General features: G+C 41.3%; 1 protein-coding gene across 4 annotated transcripts in view; it reads right to left on the bottom strand.

Annotated features, from left to right (window-relative positions):
* RIPOR3 (RIPOR family member 3) overlaps positions 1-21,220 on the bottom strand; it is a 152,824-nt gene that overhangs the window by 104,535 nt on the left and 27,069 nt on the right. The gene's annotated exons all lie outside the window — the stretch shown is intronic.

The following is a 21,220-nucleotide window of genomic DNA, read 5'->3' as shown; positions in this document are numbered from 1 at the left end:
TACAGAGAAAGCTGCCAACTGACCAAGGGAAAAACCTGCCCAATCTGCTCTCAAGGCATAAGGAATATATAGGCAAGCCTCCTCCAGCTCCTGCATTATTTTGCAAATTTTTAAACTGTGATAAGATCCTTGAGTCCTAAACTGGAAATGGTGGGAAATAAATGCATACATACATGGAATGATAGGATGGCATCTTGATGTCTTAATTAATCTCTAATAGTGTTGGAAATATAGTAGATAGTATATTTCACAAGCAGAGTAACTGAAACTTGGCAAACAGAAGGTGAGCAACAACCATTCCCATACACACCTGTGTGTAACTGCACATGCTATGAATTGCATATTGTTGCATGAGGCCAAGCTTTAGATTGGAGATTAGAAAAGTTACTTTTTTGCATTACATTTCCCAGAATCCCTGGACACAATGGCTGGGAATTCTGGGAAATGCAGTGCAAAAAATAAATTACAATTGTGAGCAGAATCACTGTTTGCACAGCGCAGATATGAGAAGTGAGGCAAGCTTCAAACTGATACTAGAGACTTTCTTCATATGGAAAGATATCAAGTTGATTCTTGCAGAAGGAGCCCAAGGGGATTTACTTGGGGGGGGGGGCATTGCAGACTCTGTTGCTTCCCATCCCTCAAGATTTTAAATCAAAATATACTGGACTTATCATGGCTTTTATTTCACAATAAGTAATTTACATTTCAGAGCTAGTGTAAGACTTTCCTCTTATTCTCATTTCCCCCAGTTTATTCTCCTGGTACTTGTTTTTGCCTCCCCCTCCACCCCCACACGTTTTCATACTGAAAAACCTGTTTGCAGCTAAACATCTCAAATTATGGTGTCAGAGCTAACACAATTTAGCTTCCTTGTGACTACCTACAGAATAAAAGAGAGAAAGAATCAGCAGTTAAAATGTACAAAGGGAGGGTCCATAGTTCAAGCCTGCTCAGTCTGGGAAGTTTAAAGCCTCACGTTGTAATCAAATATATTCATAAGACAGTAACCTGTGTGGTATTTTGTTTATTTTAGCTTTTTAAAAGATTTGTTATTTTTAGGGGTGTGAATCAAAACAGCAGACAGGTTGAGAAGAGGTGTGTTGCATCTGTTAAATTAATCTGTAAATTTACCACTCCGAGAATTGTAAAAAGCTGAATTACTGGTCCATGTCTCATGCAGCTCAGTTTGGTTTGAGCAACTGTTTGAACCTTCTTGGATTAAGAGTGCCAAATTTAAGAGATGCTGCTTTGTAACTGTGGTCTAAATCCAATTACTAGCCCCAACTAGAGTAGACTCACTGAATCAGTGGGATTTACATAAGTGTTGAGGTTATTGTTAATTGCCTTAAAATCAGCATCAATTTATGGTGACCCTATAAATGAGAGACTTCAAGAGTCTGGATCAATACCAGTCCTCATATCTTACAGACTTAGGACTCTTGATGTGTAATCCACTCTCTCTTTCTTCTCTTCACCCCAAGATTCCCAAGGCTCATGGCTTGCAAAACGGTGTACAGACCTCTCTCTCTCTCTCTCTCTCTCTCTCTCTCTCTCTCTCCCCTTCACCCCCAGGATTTCCAGGCTCATGGCTTGCAAAACGGGGTACAAGCCTGGGCATACTCTCTGTGTGTTTGTGACCCTTGCCTCAGCAGCTGCCTGTTAGCTCTGGCTGCGCGGGAAGGCTGAGGGAAAACAGACATACACACACACAAGGAGAAAGAGAGAGAGGAGAGCGCACCGGGGATTCAAACGGGGAGCTGTTACGAGGCTACACAAGAAGGTGGGCACTTCTTCTTTCAGGAAATTTATAAGCATTAACTCATTGCCCCATATATAAGTCTACCCATGATTTTGGAGTCCATTTTGCGGCATAAATTTCTCGACTTATAGTCAAGTATATGTGGTATATAATTATTTTTTGAAATCATAGTATTCACTGCTGTGCTCTTAGAAAGGTCATGGCCAATATTTGCCTGCCATCACCAAAATGTTGTTTTCCTGTGTCCATCAGTAAGCAGTTATGCACATCTGTAAATCTGCATTTGTTCCCAACAACAAGAAAAAAACCTACTAGCCCCTGAAAATTAAACAGCCATATTTCAAAGAATTATTCAAATATAAAATAGCTGTTCTCTTTATTGCTTGATGCATGTCATACATTTGCATAATATCTGTGCAACCCATTTAAAAAAGGACCTGCTTGCCATTACCACCAACAACACAATCAGGATGACCCAAAAGGGTTAACAATTCCAGACTCAGCCTACACAGATTAAAAAGGCTATATACAGTGGGCCCTTGTTATCCTCTGGGATTTGGTTCCAGGACCCCCGTGGATACCAAAATCTGTGGATGTTCAAGTCTGATTCAATACAATGGCATAGAAAATATATAAAATGGCAAAATCATGGTTTGATTTCTAGAATTTATATATTGTTAAAGTATTTTCAATTTATATATTGTTAAAGTATTTCCGTGGATAAAAAATCCGTGGATAAGGAGGGCTGACTGTACTCTTGTAACTCTAGTATAAAAACACTATATAATGTAATGTTTTCTTTTTAGCTTGTAATATCACTGTTCACAATATAACACAGTAAGGCATGTGTAGCCAGAAAACTGCAGGCATTTAAAATATTGCTTAGATTTTACCAGTCATATCCCAGTGGGATCCCTACAGAGGTACCTTGTCAAAGGAAGAAGGCAGAATTGGGAGCATAACTAAAGTTGTAGCATTGTTCTTCTAAATCAGGGGTAGGCAACCTGCGGCCCGCGGGCCAGATGCGGCCCGGTGAGGCCTTGGGACCAGCCCCAGCCTGGTCCTGCCACCAATTGCCACCGGGGCCTTTGGCGTCTCGCGCGAGGGGCATGGTGGGGAAATTGTCTATAGAAGCCTCAGAAACATGCATTTATCTGAACATTTTTTTAAAAATCAGCAAACTTTTTCGCGTGTCTTCCATTTTTTATTTTAAAAGTGCCCTCCATTTTGAAAATTTTGTCCTACATTTGTCCCGGTTTATTTATTTATTTTAAAAAATATTTATTTATTTTTGGGCTTCGGCCCCCCCAGTTGTCTGAGGGACAGCAACCTGGTCCCCAGCTCAAAAGGGTTGCCTACCCCTGTTCTAAATACACACAAGGTGCTATTGCATGTCACTCAACAGATATTTCAGGGCTGTATGACTCCCTTCTCTCTTCTCAAGTTTTCAAACATGTGTTCTAAAACTGAACATATGCTAACAGTGTGATGTAGCAGCTAAAAAAAAAGCCAATATGATTCTAGGCTGCATCAGTAGTATAATATCTAGATAGAGAGAGGTGATAATACCATTTTATTCTGCTTTGGTCAGGCCTCATTCCAAATAGTATGTCAAGTTCTGGACATCATAAATCAAGAAGGATATTGACACGCTGGAGCATGTCCAAAGGAGGGTGACCAAAATGGTGAAAGATCTTGAAACCATGCCCTATGAGAAGAGACTTATGTTTAGCCTGGAGAAATTAGCTTACAGTTGTAAACCACTTAGAAACTTCTTAGTGTGGTATGAAGTGGTATATAAATGAAGTTGCTATTGCTATTGCTATGATTCTATGATTCTAAAAGAGACTTCCTGATGGTAAGAGCTGTTCAACAGTAGAATATACTGTTTCTGAATGTGATGGAGTCTCCTTCTTTGGAGTGCTTTGATTGTGTATTCCTGCATGGCAGGGGCTTGGAGTAGATGGCCCATGTGGTCTCTTCCAACTCTATAATTCGGAGATTCTATGTATGATGGTGGTTGGTGGCTTACATGCCAGCAGAGTGGTGAATCCATTGTTAATCTGAACATCAAAAGAGCAGTCCAAGGTGTTGAATCTATGTAACTTGATTTGGATGAGCTGGGATGATGTACCATGTGTTCCTCTGCTTCTAGCAGCATGAGGTCTTTGGCCAATCCAGGAAAACAAAACCTACTGGCAGAAAGATTTACTCCCAGGCCCAGAAAAAATCCCCATGGAGATTTGGCGCTATTTGTTTGCTTGTTTTTAATCCATGGTGACATTTGGACTGGGAACTTCTTAACAAACCAGCATTGGAGTGCAAAAATGATACCACAAGACGGGCATTTACAATGGCAAAAGATGAGAATTTCTGCTGAAAATCCTGGTACAGGTGTCTATTATTTGCTTATATTGTGTTTCACCTGTAGGGATGAAAATGGAAACCACATCCTATGAAGACGTAAATTATAAGCATAAATCCATTAGCACTGCAGCACTTACATCTCCTGGTTCTATTTGTCCAGTTTGGAAAAAGCATGTGTGAGATTGTGAAATGTGTGATGATTCAAACAATAAATCAATGAGGTTATGTCAGTACTAAGAGAAATATGTTTTGGGGGAGGGGTGGTTGTACATGGAAAGTATCCATCTTAATGTGCTTGAATAACCCAAAAATAGCATAGTGAGCTGTTTAAACTTTCCAAAAATGTTTGACTTTGCAGCTGACACCAAGCCCAATACATTTTTAGCAATAAAATGATGGGGACATGGAGTTTCCAGAGGCCACTTGCAGAATGAAAACATTTCTTCATTACTGAGGAACAGCTGGGTGATTCAGTGAGAGGAAGGACAGAGCTGTTTGTAAATGGTGTAGTTTCAGTGCTAGTGCCACAAAGTACCATCCTGTGGCGTAGAACAAAAACCAGATAACATGCTTGAGAAAAAATATAAATGGGATTCAGTGTGGGTTTACCAATTGTCTCAGGCTCATGTGCTTGGATTCTCTCTCTCTCTCTCTCTCAACAAAAACAGCCAAATCTTTCAGGCTTCTAAAACTCAGGTTTCTTCTAAACTATCTTTCAGGAACATCATCTGGGGCAACTAGCAGGGTCAGCATTGATAGGCACTTGCCAAAGACCATAGATATACAGGGAGACCACTGTTGACACTGGATGGCATGGGCATTGTCCCTATGGCGGGGTACACACTGCCGCTGCCGCCGCCGCCGGTAGGTCCGCGGGGGAGCCGGAGTCTTCAGACGGCGCGGCTCCCGCGCGGACCGAAAAAGAAGCTCCAAAATGGAGCTTCTTTTTGAGTCGTGTTTGTGACGTAGCGAGGCGCCAGGGGCGCACTCGCTACGTCATAAAGGCTGCGACAACACACTTAGAGGGACCTGGTGCAAGAAAAAGCAAGCCAGCCAATAGGAAAGACCAGAATCAGGACTAGGTAACATTAAGGAAAATTCATTAGCCATCGGGAGGGAGGGAGGGCAGGGTCTGATTTGAGGAGCTGAAGAGAGAAATACACATGGGGTCTTCACGCTATGGCGTGTTAGAGACCGCCCCTTTCCCCGACGGATCAGGGCCTCAGCTGCCACCAGCGGGCAGCCCTGAGGCCCCGATCTGCCGCTTTTCCAGGCTGTGGGAAGCGGCAAAAGGCCGCTTCCCGTGGCCTGGAAACGGGTGTCCTTGGGGCTTCAAGCCCCAAGGATACCCCAACAGCAGCGGGGAAAGGAAAACAGGGGGCCCCCTTTGTCTTTTATTATGCTGGCACAGCTGTGTAAGGCTGCGCCAGCATCACAAACCCAGGAAGGAGATCCATTTTGGAGCTCCTTCCTGCGCTGCGGAACAGGGCCGTTCTGCAGCACCAGGACGTCACATCTGCGCTGACACCGTTGGAGGTGGTGCGGTCGTGACCATCCTAATGGTGGCGCCCTGTAGAATGGGTGCACCATTTTGTACAACTGTGTACATTACTAGGGTCGGGGCGTCTGAAAAGAGACGCCCCCGGGCAACCCTTAGTATGTACACAGTACGTACTAAAAGGCCCTTCTAAGGGCCCATGCCACTGCTACTCAGTGTAGTCCATAGACTGATGCGGTTCCTGGACGTCAGCTGCTTGGTCCCCGATGAGTTTACAGGATAGAACGAAAGAATTATAGTAGTGGGCACAACATGCAGTGTTTCCCATCCCCCACAAACAGACAGTTTAAGAAGCACTGTGTCTGAACCAATTACAAGACAGTGATTTCCGCTTTAATTGCCATGATTCCACAGTCCTCAAGCAGCTCAGTCCAACCAAGGGGAAAAGAGGCAGGCTGCTCTACTACTTCCCTGGAGCAGGGAAGTAAAACTATATTACATTATTACATTACACTACATTGCATGATTCCATTCTATGGACAATTTGAGATTTGTAGTTTGTGTTTGTGATCTATGGCAAGGGTTCCCAACCTGTGCTCCAAGAAGCCCTTAGGACTCAGCATGCACTTGTCAGGTGTACCACAGGCTGCTCCGGGAAAATTAAAGAAATACAAAATGGAATGAAATTAAAGAATAAGAATATTATATATAGTCCTAAATGGCATTAACTTGTAAAAACATGAGATAAGCTTCTTAGGAGCTCCGTGAAAAGAAAAAAGGGCTCCGGTGTGGTCATAAAGGTTGGAATCTGTTGACTTACGGTGGTCCCATGATTCACAGGATTTTCTTCAGTTAGGAAATACTTAAAGGAGGTTTGCCAGGTATTAGAGAATACTATAACACTCCAACTGTCTCATTGGCAGCAACAGGTCCCAATTAATCATCTTGTCATCCCACTTTTCACAGCTATTTTTAAAATGTCCCAGTTTCTCCTTACTCCCTCTTTCCCCCTTTGTCACACTTATTTCACTTGCTACAAACTGAATTCAAATGTATAATCAGCTTGCATTTAGTTAACTGAGAAGGGAGAGGAAGAGGCAGCAAGCTTGCCCTTTCCCAGCAAGCTCAGCAAAAGCCAAACCGTTGCAACATTCCTAGCTTATGTGTTCTCCCATTATTAACTTAATCAATGCTAATGTTGCTTGGCCACATGTGTCCCAGCTTTTTATCTGTGAAAAAGTGGAGGGTATAGAATATTCATGAAGAAAACTTAGCCTTTATAACTTATGGTGGCTTAAGGCAAACTGATCACAGGCAGAACCTGTTCTAAGGGGTTTTACGTTTGCCTTCTGCTGAGGCTGAGAGAGTATGATGTGCATAAGGTCACCCAGTGGGTTTCCATGGTCAAGAAGGCAATTCAAACCTGGTCTCCAGAGCTGTTAGTCCAATGTTGAAACCACTATACCACCCTGGCTCTCTTCTAGTTCACCACTAAGCAACAAAGCCCAGGACTTCATAGGATGCTGACATGCAAGTTAAAGTAGAAGCCATATGCTCAGAGATGTAAAGTGAAAGGCCCTCTGGTTTTATAATTAAAACAATAGTGAAGGAAGAAAGAAGGGAGCTGTGGATCCCATATTGGAATCCCAAATGATGGGTAATTGACTTTATGGAGGGGGGTGTCTGGAGCAGTGACAGTAGCAGGAGGGGGCTTAACGCCATCTCTCTCCCCCACCCCATGTCTCCGCTTTTGATTGTCTCCCATCTTCAATCTGCTTTCCCTGGTGGGTAAAGGCCATTCTGGGTGACTTCACACATTGCATGCAATGTGGCTTGGCCTTGAGGCCAAATAGAATCCAGGATTACTAAAGGGAAGGAGGGGGGTAAACACACCATATTAAATCCACACAGTCTAAACAGCTTGGAAACCACCACTTTTTCATTATGCAAGGTCTGTTCTTGCCTTCTGCTACAATAAGCTAACAGCACAGTTGCACAACCACTGGAGCATGAAACAGCCAATTGCGAGCAGCAATGGTCAGTTCTTGGTACTGAGTGTACTAGTTGGCTGAGGATGGGACTGCGGCACTACTACTTGCCAAGCACTGAAAACTTGCAGTGCCTGCTCACATCACTAAGCTACTTTGAACAGAGCCAACTGAAAGCATTTTGCTGCTGTCCATGTATGTGAAGAAAAGAACAAGATGGCCACTATATGTACAGAAGTCAGCCAAACTGGCAGATATCCTCCAATTACATCCAAGGGCAGTAGCCTAGCTGAAGGCAGGCTACATGTCACACAGACGTCTGTTCTATAAAGAGAGGTATTCAAGAGAACTAGAGTGGGAAATAGGGTCTGCTACAACTGCTGTGCACAAAGCCAGTCATTGTGCTGTACCTAAACAATAGGGCACAGCCGAGAGACTGACAATTATAGGCAGCATTTACTCCACTTTGGGCTCTCCCAATCCAGATTCACCCATACTAGGGCCCACCATTGCCATTGAAACTCCAACCATCTCCATTTGGTAGGGGTGGTTCTGGTCAATTCTTCACCATGCCAGTTTTCAGATAATTTTAAAAATCCCAGTTTCTTCCTCCTTCCTCCACATTCTTCCCTGTTCTTCAGCTGATTTCAGTTTCTGAAAACATAAGTTCAAACTGCAAAAGTAATTTCCATATCAATTGATTAAGCAGCAGAACAGGAGGGAAGTGTGGTCTCTTGTCCTTCCCGAAGACTCCAACAGAAGCATACTGCTGCAGCCTCCTAGCTGAAGTCTTTTTTCTCATAATAAACCTTTGCTATCTTGACCATATTCTTATATGCTTTTTGGCCACATGTGCCTTAGATTTCATCTGTGTAAAAGCTGGAGGGTATAACATTGGCTCCATGTGGCAATTTCCTCAGGTGGTGGGAGCCAAGGGTAGCAGTTTTAGTGCACCCTCATTCTTCTGAGTCCCATGTTTCTCTCCTTCCTCTGCCGTTAGATGCCTTTAAGGCCTCAAAAAATGGAGGCAGTGACCATTCCCTCTCAACCAAAGAATGAAAGGACATAGCCACAGTGTTCCCATGCTTCTGCCATGGGTCTGAAATAGCTAGATTCTTACCCATTCTTAAAGTTTAAGGTTAGAGACCTATAGTTTAAGAAATAAGTATACGATTGCAAGAATACACATTGCTATGTTGGCAAGTAGACTCCCATTGTTCACAGTATAAAAGGACAGAATCAACTCATCCTTGACCATATGTTAACTAGAGAGTAATAGTATTGTATAAGAAAATGTTCAGCTGTTTCTCATTGGTTGTATGACACTGGATGTTTTCTCCCAGATTGCTTCATTGTGATGTTTAGAAATCATACATTTCCCACCACTGAAATGGGCATAGTTCAGTCACTGGGGAAACACTGTTCATTTTACCTCCACTAAACACATTAATGTAATTTGGGCTGCTTTGTGGGATGTGGTTTCATTTTGGTTAGTACCTGTGACATCACAAGGATCCAAAGAGACCCACTCTGGTTCCCTTCCCACCCAGCACAAAATGAAGGTTTTAAAAACATCCTAGTTTTATTTCATAACATTCGGGTGGGACTTTGTTAGAAACTTGAGTATTAAAAATGACACAATTGAGTTTGAGCATAACAGAATCCATGCAGTAACCTTCCAAAATTAAGGGGGAAAGCAACAATTTGAAAACATCAGCAAACAGACACAACTTGCCTGTGGCAATGCTCTGGCATAAGGACAGAGGACCTCTTCCAGAAGAGGACCAGATTCACTTTAGAGGAATTCTCAGGAGCCACTTCCAGTGATGGTTAGGGCCCAAGGCAAAAAGATGTGCCAAAACACCAGCATAGTTTAGTTTAAGCGTTTTCTGCCAGTACAAAAATTTAAAAGAGGCATTTTAGTTTTTTAATTGAGGGAGAGGGGAATCCACAGAAGCTGAGAAACCACTAAACTGATGGCACCATGGCGAAAGGGCCACATAACCCATCTGGGGAAGCTCAGAGGGTACATTGAGACCTCACATGGGTAAGATTCAGTCCAGGCTTGGATTATTTTTTCATCTAAATGTCTTTCACACCACACAATTACAGCATTGTGATTCCAATTAACGTGGTTGTATCCTATGAAATCCCTCAATCTGCAGTCTGGTGAGCACTAGATTTGTGTGCATGTATGTGCCTTCATGCTGCTTACTGTCTTATGGTGACCCCATGGATTTCTTAGGTTTTCTTAGGCAAGGAATGCTCAAAGGGGGTTTTGCCATTACCATCCTCTGAAATATAGCCTACAGCACCTAGAATTTAATGGGGGTATAAAGTACTAACCAAAGCTGACCTTGTTTAGTTTCCCAAGATCAGATGGCTCTGGTGCCTTTTGCTATTCATCCTCAGGCAATAAAATGCCTTAGGCCAGCCCTAAAGAGGATTTATTTGTGGAGGATTTCAAAGGAAATCAGCCTTAAGCACTCTTCTAAGTAACTAACCAGGGCTGACTTCTTAGCAGCCCAAGATCAGATAGGAATCTGATGCCAGATTATAAAAACTCTCCCTAAACAATAAGCCTCAGTTTTCCATAGGACATGACCATTTCAATTAATGGCATCAATCTTATCATTGTATAGTGTGAACGGGACCTATGTTGTTTCAAGTTTCCCTTCATAGGACTGGAAAACATATGTGTTCAGTTATTTTGGGAGATGGGAGAACAAGCTGTATTCAGTCAGAAAGTCTTATACACTCCAAATGTCCTGATTTGGCAGAGACAGTCCCAATTAATTATCTCTTGTTCCATTTTTTCAGATGATTTTAGATGCCCCAGTTTTTTCTCTCTCTCCTCCCACTTTCCCCTTTTATCCTCAGCTTACTAGTTGCAACAAACTCAGTTCAAAGCACTCATGCATCCACTCAGCAGGGGGAGATGAAAGAAGGGAGCAAAATCTCACCTTCCCAGTAGGCTCAGAACAAAGGAAACTTGCGCTTTCCTAACTTTCTGCTCAACCTGCATAACCTGTATAGCTCAATGGTAAATCAACATGGCTGACATCCATTGTGCAGCTGCAATGTGGAATGCACAAAGGCAATCCATACAAGCCATATGCATTCCTCTGTACTTAATGTGCAATAACCCCATATGCAGAGAAAGCCAATGTGGCCATTGCCAAAGAAGATAGTATATATCTCCTTCTGCAATGATAAAAAAAATGCAATGTTGGCATAACAAGCGGTTTCACCAGCTTATGTCAACAGGTTTTCAGCTTAATTCTCCCCCCCCCCCTCCTGCCTCCTCTACTCTCCAGAGCTGGAAAAAATTAATTTTGAACTACAAGTCCTAGAAATCGTACTGGCCATGGTGGTCACTTGCACTGATCCTCCGTGCCAAGTAGACAGTGTCTCTCGCACGAAGCTAGTAGCCAGCCTACCACTGGACAAGTTGGATAACTTGTCACAGTGTTCAGCCTGGGAAGGGTGGTGCACAACTTCAGAGAGAAAGAAAGAAAGAAAGAAAGAAAGAAAACAATAGAAATTGAACATCAACAACTGCTTAACAAAACAAAGCATACACTCAGGAAAGAATAAAACCAAACCCAACTCAGACTGAAAGTCTATGTGTCACCCACAAAATTCAATTATAGCATCAGTCAGCACACAGCAAATGCGAGGCTGCAAAAATATTCAATCAGATCTGTATGCTTACTACTTCTACAGTTCTACATTTTTAGATGCAAATCCTTTAAAATTCCTTAATACGGTAAGCCTTCTGTATCCATAGATTCTGTACCCATGGATTCAACCACCAAATCTTGAAAATATATTTTTTAAAATCCCAAAAGCAAACCTTGATTTGTCATTTTACATAAGGACACCATTTTACTACACCATTGTATACAATGGGACTTGAACATCCATGAGTTTTTGGTATCCACTGAGGTCCTGGAACCAAATCTCAGCAGATACCATGGGCCCACTGTATGCATTCTTGGCTCTAGGGAAATGTAACTGCTAAATAATATTCAAAATTTCTTTAGCAACAGCCTCATGCACATACTTGGCTTGAACATTGTAATATGGGTTCCACTCCAAAAATGTGTGGAATCATTGCTGTATGTATGTAGCTGTCATTTGTATGGCATCCCAGAATTACTAGTGTAAAGAACAGTTCGTGTGGGTAGATACGTGCACAAGGGAAATTTGGAAAGTCTCTGTGTGCAGAAATACATTCAGAAATTATGATATAATATAGCACCAACGAACAATGTATTTTATATTGTCATTTGAAATATGTTTCTGAGCCAGAGCAGACACACAGAAATGGCAGATGATGAACCAGCCTACAGTGGAGGTAGGCTTTGACAACAAAACTGCTTGCTATCTCCAGACATTTGTGGCCTAGCCTTTGAAGGACATGAAAATGAAACCCCAAAACCAGAGTGGACAATTCATAAACCTTCTGGTTAACAAGCCATAGCACCTCAGCTCCAGAGCTTGAGAACTTTACTTTATTGGACATACCCCCAGAAACCCTAGCTAGCAAGATTGGGGATTGTGAGAGCTGATCAACAAAAATAACTTTCTCAGCGAAGAAGGTGAGATCCTCCTGAGAACTGGGTTTTTGCAACATAGGTTGCTTCATATTTTCCTAGGGCGTACTGCCCATCGCCAGCAACCTTATATCTTGTCCCTACTCAGAAGGCAATTGTGGGGCATGCCAAAAGACCCCTGCTGTGGGAAATTTTCTTTCCACTCATTCAAAAGGTCCAGAGCACGTCACTCATTTTCAGGCTGATTTATGAGCTCCGAGAGTCCACTGTTGCCTCTTTCGTTTCAATTCAGACTGATGACAGATCAAATCCTGAATCGCAGATTCTGGAATGCAGCAGGATCTACTGACATGCAGTCTGCTCAGTCTTGGCAGGCATCAGGACTGTGCTTGGCTGATTCTAATAAGCCCTTTAAAAAAGCAAGGGCATAATTTCAGGAAAAGATTAAGGGAGGGAAGGGGAAGGCTTTGGACAGAAAAGGCTGGGTAACATCTAGCTTGCAGGCCGTGTGGAGCATTCCATTTTATCCCCTTGTCAAGGGGGATGTGCATTTGTTTATTTATTTGCTTCTTGTTCTACTATATTGTGTGCCACTGTTGTTTACTATAATTGTGTGCCACTGTTCAGCCAAATGGCTGTCAAGACAGTGACAATAAAATGCACATGCCAATAAAATCCATGCAACAAAATTAATGTAAGCAAAACAATCAATTATAACTCTGTCTGCAATAAAGTAGCAGTCAAAACTATGCTGACACCAACTAGAAAAGCCTGCAAGAACCAAAAAGCCTGTATATCCATGGAAATTCAGAGGTGCCAAAATAAGCCCTGGGAGAGAAGAAATTCCAGGACTGGGTACACCATTAAAAAGACCATTACTAACAACCTGTATTCAGAGCAGAGGAGGGGTGCCTCATTCTGCCACTGAGAAATGAAGCACCTTTGGCCCAAGGTGGTCTCAATCCTCTGCAGCATCAGCAAGGACCATTGAAAACATGAACTGCGCTTATCTGAGCAGAGTTCAGCATTTAAAAGTGATTTATATCATCTTGGGAATGATCTAGTTTATTTGCAATACTGCAAACTTTTAAAGGGGGGCTTGGAACAGCATGTAGCCAATGTTGTTTCAGAAGTGTGACCTACAATCAGTACTGGAATAAACTGAAGTTTGAATTCAACACGGTGAAAGAGTTTTCAAAGCACTCCCTGTTTAATGTTAATTTCTTTTACATTCACTGTCACTTCTGGTCCACATTTGCAAGTTTAGAATTGGAGCATCCAAGGCTAGCATCCAATAAGCATTCATCTAGGACGGAGTGTTCCATCCACAATAAATAAAATCAACTCACAGGAAAAAAAAGATTCATTGGTTGCTTTCACATGGATGCTTTTCTCCCTGTGTCAACAGACCTGGACCTGTAGCATATCTTACTGGAAACTGTGTCCATGCCCTGAAGAATTGTGCCAGCTATTGAATTAAAGTAGAGTCTGACAATACACAGACAGCATTAACATTCAATAAGTATATTCTCAGTATAGAGAATTATTGCATCATGAGTGATGTACACCTAGGATGAATGCAGCCTGGGTGAATGCACTTTAGGCACACATTGCTTTGGCCACCTGTGAATTCAAACAGAGCTTGGAAAAGTTACTTTTTGGACTACCACTCTTAGAATCCCCTTGCCAGCATGGGCCATGTAGGCTGGGGAGTTCTGGAAGTTATAGTCTAAAAAAGTAACTTTTCCCAAGCTCTGTTTTTACATTATGGAGAAGAAACTGCTGTTGCTGACATAGTGATAGCAATGGCTCCATTTCTGCTTCTGGAGGACCAATCCGATTCCAGCAAATGCACTGGGAATATTGCCACAGTTTCAGAGGGAGGGGAAGGAGAACAAGACATTTGTAATCATGATTTGGCATGAGCAATGGAAAAAGCATTAGTTATGGGCTTCTATAGGAAAGATATGTCCGGATTTTCCTACTTTCAATGTTTCTTTTTTCTTTAAAAATCTTTACTGACCTGTTCTTGTCTATTACTTTTACAATAGATCATGTGAAAAATACCATCTGCTTCCTTCCAGCATAAGTATGGGGGAGAGTCCAGCAATTTGGCACTTAAAGAAAGAGCCACGGGGAAGGAAAAAGAAATCATATAGAGATGACAACTAGGTCTTACTCTCAACCTGAAGCTCAAGACTGACTGGTCTGTGTAATTTTGCTTCTCCCCCTCTACCTATAATTATGTGGCAAAAGAAGAACTTCTGCCACAAACTTGTGAGACACCCACCCAGTGGTGGAATGTCTATGGAAATGGGGCCACAAATATATGCTTTCCTTGACAACAATGAAATACCTTTTCTGCATCTCTGTTTTTTCGCAGAGCTTGGAAATGTTACCTTTCCAAGAATGCCTCAGTCAACATAGCTGCTGGCCATGGGAGTTGTAGTCCAAAAAATAACTTTCAAAGTTCTCATGCTACACAGAGAAAGATATCATCATCTATGCTGTTAGTCTTCATTCAATACTTAGGGGTTTTGAAGGTTTTCACAGCCGGAATCCATAGGTTTTTTGTGGGGTTTTCAGGCTGTAATGCCAGCCACAGAAGCTGGCGAATGTCAGGAATAAACTCTTCCAGAACACAGCCACACTAGCCTGAACCCCCCCCTCCCCAAAATGTAGGGTTTTCTTTTCCTAAAAATTTGTAACGGAACATGAAGTGTGGTTCTAACAACAAATGAACAGTACAATACATGTCTATTCAGATGTAAGTTTCCCTAAGTCTAATGGAACTTCAGACCAAACCAAAATATTTATTGTTATACATACTCTCAAAGTGTCCTGATTTGTCAGGGACAGTCCCAATTAATCCTCTATCATCCCACTTTTTCGCTATCTTTAAAATGTCTCAGTTTCAAGCTTCTCATTTCACTTTACCCATGGTTCTCAGCCTATTTCAGTTGCTGCAACTGAGTTCAAAGACAAAAGTGGTTTCTACATAATTAACTCATCACTGGGGAAAGAAGACAAGGGGGCAAAATCTTGCCCTTTCCACTACACTCAGGCAAAAGCAAACTGATGCATCCTACCTAGCTTGTGTGCCCTTTCTCATTAATAACCTTTGTCATCTTGACCACTTGGACATATAGTACTGATGTTGCTTAGACATATGTGTCCTGGTTTTCATCTATGAAATGTTGGAGGGTGTTATTAAGCCATCGCAAAAAAAAATACAATTGGATACAAATAATACCACGTTCATTGACATGAGTCCATGCATAAAGGTAAAAGGAAATTGTGATCCATTTGGCATTCATTTAAAATAATTTAAAATGTTGTAATATTTACCAGGTTAAGACTATTTATGAATTCCTTGTCCAAAAACTAGATGGAATTTCTCAATTTGCTTATTAAACCTATATTGAAATCCAGACACAAGTTAAGTGTTGACTCATCATTTAACAATGGATTGAGCAGGTCTACTCTAGTTGGGACTAACCAATCCTGTTGGTTAGTCCCAACTAGAGTAGATCTACTCATCTGTTGTTAAATGGTGAGTCAACACTTAAGTAATTTCCATTTATTCAATGAATTTACTCGAGTTAGGAGTACCAATAGAATTCAGGTCATAGTTTATATAAACATTTTGTACTGTAATAGAAGAATACAAAAATGTATCTGCACTAATAGAACTATAATAGAAATTCCTAATAGTATCTGCACTACACAGCTGTATTAGTTTCATACCACTTTAATTGCTATGGCTCCATTATAAGGAATCAGGATTTGTAGTTCATGGATGATCTCAACATACCTTGAGAAAGCCTGAGGATTATTTAAATCTACAGTGTAAAACAGGCACTCAAGTGCCTTGGATTTTGTAGTGCAAGGGGGCTGGATCAGAGCTCTCTATCAGAAAATGCTGTTGTCAGGTTATAATATAGGCTTAAATATAATATTAGAAGTGGTGCCTTTAACTATGGGGGGATCTGTGTGTGCCCCAGTGTGTACTTTTCCTCAACACTATCCCTGTTCAGGAATTACTCACCCACTTTCTTCAATACAGGAGCAAGGGAGAACTTGGTCCTATCTCCTCCATGGGCACTTTGTCATCTAGAAGGTGAAGCTTCTGAAGAGCAAGAGGTTTCTGTTTATATGGAGATCCTCCAGTGAGCAAGATCCCTGTATCCTGTTGGGGGGGAAAGTATGGTGAGCAATGTCTGAACAGGGCTCTCATCTGCAAGATTCTTTGTTTAGTGATTGGTCATTGAAAGATAAACATAGATTTAATTTGCAAGAAAGATTACAGAGGTACACAGCTCGGGCAACATGCATTGCCAGAAGAAAACATATAGAAGAAGAGGGAGTGCATCTTCCTTAATGTCTGTAGTACCATGTGAAACAACAATTTGCAGATTAATGGAACCACAATGACTGAAGTGATAGGAAATTGAGATAACTATGTAGTAGTAGATAGACATTGTTCTTTAGTGGGTGTTTTTTTTTAAATGCACTCTTTATAATGTGAATAATCAGCCTTAACAACAGAGAAAGCTGCCCAATCTGCTCTCAAGGCATAAGGAATATATAGGCAAGCCTCCTCCAGCCTCCTGCATTATTTTGCAAATTTTTAAACTGTGATAAGATCCTTGAGTCCTAAACTGGAAATGGTGGGAAATAAATACATACATACATGGAATGATAGGATGGCATCTTGATGTCTTAATTAATCTCTAATAGGTTGGAATATAGTAGATAGTATATTTCACAAGCAGATAACTGAAACTTGGCAACAGAAGGTGAGCAACAACCATTCCCATACACACCTGTGTGTAACTGCACATGCTATGAATAGCATATTGTTGCATGAGGCCAAGCTTAGATTGGAGATTAGAAAGTTACTTTTTTGCATTACATTTCCCAGAATCCCTGGACACATGGCTGGGAATTCTGGGAAATGCAGTGCAAAAAATAAATTACAATTGTGAGCAGAATCACTGTTGCACAGCGAGATATGAGAAGTGAGGCAAGCTTCAAACTGATACGAGAGACTTCTTCATATGGAAAGATATCAAGTTGATTCTGCAGAAGGAGCCCAAGGGGATTTACTTGGGGGGGGGGGCATTGCAGACTCTGTGCTTCCCATCCCTCAAGATTTAAATCAAAATATACTGGACTTATCATGGCTTTTTTTCACAATAAGTAATTACATTTCAGAGCTAGTGTAAGACTTCCTCTTATTCTCATTTCCCCCAGTTTATTCTCCTGGTACTTGTTTTTGCCTCCCCCTCCACCCCCACATGTTTTCATACTGAAAAACCTGTTTGCAGCTAAACATCTCAAATTATGGTGTCAGAGCTAACACAATTTAGCTTCCTTGTGACTACCTACAGAATAAAGAGAGAAAGAATCAGCAGTTAAAATGTACAAAGGGAGGGTCCATAGTTCAAGCCTGCTCAGTCTGGGAAGTTTAAAGCCTCACGTTGTAATCAAATATATTCATAAGACAGTAACCTGTGTGTATTTTGTTTATTTTAGCTTTTTAAAAGATTTGTTATTTTTAGGGGTGTAATCAAAACAGCAGACAGGTTGAGAAGAGGTGTGTTGCATATGTTAAATTAATCTGTAAATTTACCACTCCGAGAATTGTAAAAAGCTGAATTACTGGTCCATGTCTCATGCAGCTCAGTTTGGTTTGAGCAACTGTTTGAACCTTCTTGGATTAAGAGTGCCAAATTTAAGAGATGCTGCTTTGTAACTGTGGTCTAAATCCAATTACTAGCCCCAACTAGAGTAGACTCACTGAACAGTTGGATTTACGTAAGTGTTGAGGTTATTGTTAATTGCCTTAAAATCAGCTTCAATTTATGGTGACCCTATAAATGAGAGACTTCAAGAGTCTGGATCAATACCAGTCCTCATATCGTACAGACTTAGGACTCTTGATGTGTAATCCACTCTCTCTTTTTCTCTTCACCCCAAGATTTCCAAGGCTCATGGCTTGCAAAACGGTGTTACAGATCTCTTCCCTCCTCTTTCTCTCTCTCTCTCTCTCTCCCTTCACCCCAGGATTTCCAGCTCATGGCTTGCAAAACGGGGTACAAGCCTGGGCATACTCTCTGTGTGTTTGTGACCTTGCCTCAGCAGCTGCCTGTTAGCTCTGGCTGCGCGGGAAGGCTGAGGGAAAACAGACATACCACACACAAGGAGAAAGAGAGAGAGGAGAGCGCACCAGGGATTCAAACGGGGAGCTGTTACGAGGCTAACCATAAGGTGGGCACTTCTTCTTCAGGAAATTTATAAGCATTAACTCATCCCCATATATAGTCTACCCATGATTTTGGAGTCCATTTTGCGGCATAATTTCTCGACTTATAGTCAAGTATGTGGTATATAATTATTTTTTGAAATCATAGTACTCACTGCTGTGCTCTTAGAAGGTCATGGCCAATTATTGCCTGCCATCACCAAAATGTTGTTTTCCTGTGTCCATCAGTAAGCAGTTATGCACATCTGTAAATCTGCATTTGTTCCCAACAACAAGAAAAAAACCTACTAGCCCCTGAAAATTAAACAGCCATATTTCAAAGAATTATTCAAATATAAAATAGCTGTTCTCTTTATTGCTTGATGCATGTCATACATTTGCATAATATCTGTGCAACCCATTTAAAAAAGGACCTGCTTGCCATTACCACCAACAACAACAATCAGGATGACCCAAAAGGGTTAACAATTCCAGACTCAGCCTACACAGATTAAAAGGCTATACAGTGGGCCTTGTTATCCTCTGGGATTTGGTTCCAGGACCCCGTGGATACCAAAATCTGTGGATGTTCAAGTCTGATTCAATACAATGGCATAGAAAATATATAAAATGGCACAAATCATGGTTTGATTTCTAGAATTTATATATTGTTAAAGTATTTTCAATTTATATTGTTAAAGTATTTCCGTGGATAAAAAATCCGTGGATAAGGAGGGCTGACTGTACTCTTGTAACTCTAGTATAAAAAACACTATACAGTATAATGTAATGTTTTCTTTTTAGCTTGTAATATCACTGTTCACAATATAACACAGTAAACCATGTGTAGCCTGAAAACTGCAGGCATTTAAAATATGCTTAGATTTTACCAGTCATATCCCAGTGGGATCCCTACAGAGGTACCTTGTCAAAGGAAGAAGGCAGAACTGGGAGCATAACTAAAGTTGTAGCATTGTTCTTCTAAATCAGGGTAGGCAACCTGCGGCCCGCGGGCCAGATGCGGCCCGGTGAGGCCTGGGACCAGCCCCAGCCTGGTCCTGCCACCAATTGCCACCGGGGCCTTTGGCGTCTCGCGGAGGGGCATGGTGGGGAAATGTCTATAGAAGCCTCAGAAACATGCATTATCTGAACATTTTTTAAAAATCAGCAAACTTTTTCGCGTGCTTCCATTTTTATTTTAAAGTGCCCTCCATTTTGAAAATTTTGTCCTACATTTGTCCCGGTTTATTTATTTATTTATTTATTTAAAAAAAATTTATTTATTTATTTTTGGGCTTCGGCCCCCCCAGTTGTCTGAGGGACAGCAACCTGGTCCCCAGCTCAAAAGGGTTGCCTACCCCTGTTCTAATACACAAGGTGCTATTGCATGTCACTCAACAGATATTTCAGGGCTGTATGACTCCCTTTCTCTTCTCAAGTTTTCAAACATGTGTTCTAAAACTGAACATATGCTAACAGTGTGATGTAGCAGCTAAAAAAAACCAATATGATTCTAGGCTGCATCAGTAGTATAATATCTAGATAGAGAGTAGAATACCATTTTATTCTGCTTTGGTCAGGCCTCATTCCAATAGTATGTCAAGTTCTGGACATCATAAATCAAGAAGGATATTGACACGCTGGAGCATGTCCAAAGGAGGGTGACCAAAATGGTGAAAGATCTTGAAACCATGCCCTATGAGAAGAGACTTATGTTTAGCCTGGAGAAATTAGCTTACAGTTGTAAACCACTTAGAAACTTCTTAGTGTGGTATGAAGTGGTCTATAAAGAAGTTTGCTATTGCTATTGCTATGATTCTATGATTCTAAAAGAGACTTCCTGATGGTAAGAGCTGTTCAACAGTAGAATTACTGTTTCTGAATGTGATGGAGTCTCCTCTTTGGAGTGCTTTGATTGTGTATTCCGCATGGCAGGGGCTTGGAGTAGATGGCCCATGTGGTCTCTTCCACTCTATAATTCGGAGATTCTATGTATGATGTGGTTGGTGGCTTACATGCCAGCAGAGTGGTGAATCCATTGTTATCTGAACATCAAAAGAGCAGTCCAACGGTGTTGAATCTATGTAACTTGATTTGGATGAGCTGGGATGATGTACCATTTGTTCCTCTGCTTCTAGCAGCATGAGGTCTTTGGCCAATCCGGAAAACAAAACCTACTGGCAGAAGATTTACTCCCAGGCCCAGAAAATATCCCCATGGAGATTTGGCGCTATTTGTTTGCTTGTTTTTAATCCATGGTGACATTTGGACTGGGAACTTCTTAACAAACCAGCATTGGAGTGCAAAATGATACCACAAGACGGGCATTTACAATGGCAAAAGATAAGAATTCTGCTGAAATCCTGGTACAGGTGTCTATTATTTGCTTAATTGTGTTTCCACTGTAGGGATGAAAATGGAACCACATCCTATGAAGACGTAAATATAAGCATAAATCCATTAGCACTGCAGCACTACATCTCCTGGTTCTATTTGTCCAGTTTGGAAAAAGCATGTGTGAGATTGTGAAATGTGTGATGATTCAAACAATAAATCAATGAGGTATGTCAGTACTAAGAGAAATATGTTTTGGGGAGGGGTGGTTGTACATGGAAAGTATCCATTAATGTGCTTGAAACCCAAAAATAGCATAGTGAGCTGTTTAAACTTTCCAAAAATGTTTGACTTTGCAGCTGACACCAAGCCCAATACATTTTTAGCAATAAAATGATGGGGACATGGAGTTTCCAGAGGCCACTTGCAGAATGAAACATTTCTTCATACTGAGGAACAGTGGTG

The sequence above is a fragment of the Sceloporus undulatus genome, chromosome 4, assembly GCF_019175285.1.
Source record: "Sceloporus undulatus isolate JIND9_A2432 ecotype Alabama chromosome 4, SceUnd_v1.1, whole genome shotgun sequence".
NCBI lineage: Eukaryota > Metazoa > Chordata > Lepidosauria > Squamata > Phrynosomatidae > Sceloporus > Sceloporus undulatus.
This window is presented reverse-complemented; position numbering and strand designations above follow the sequence as displayed.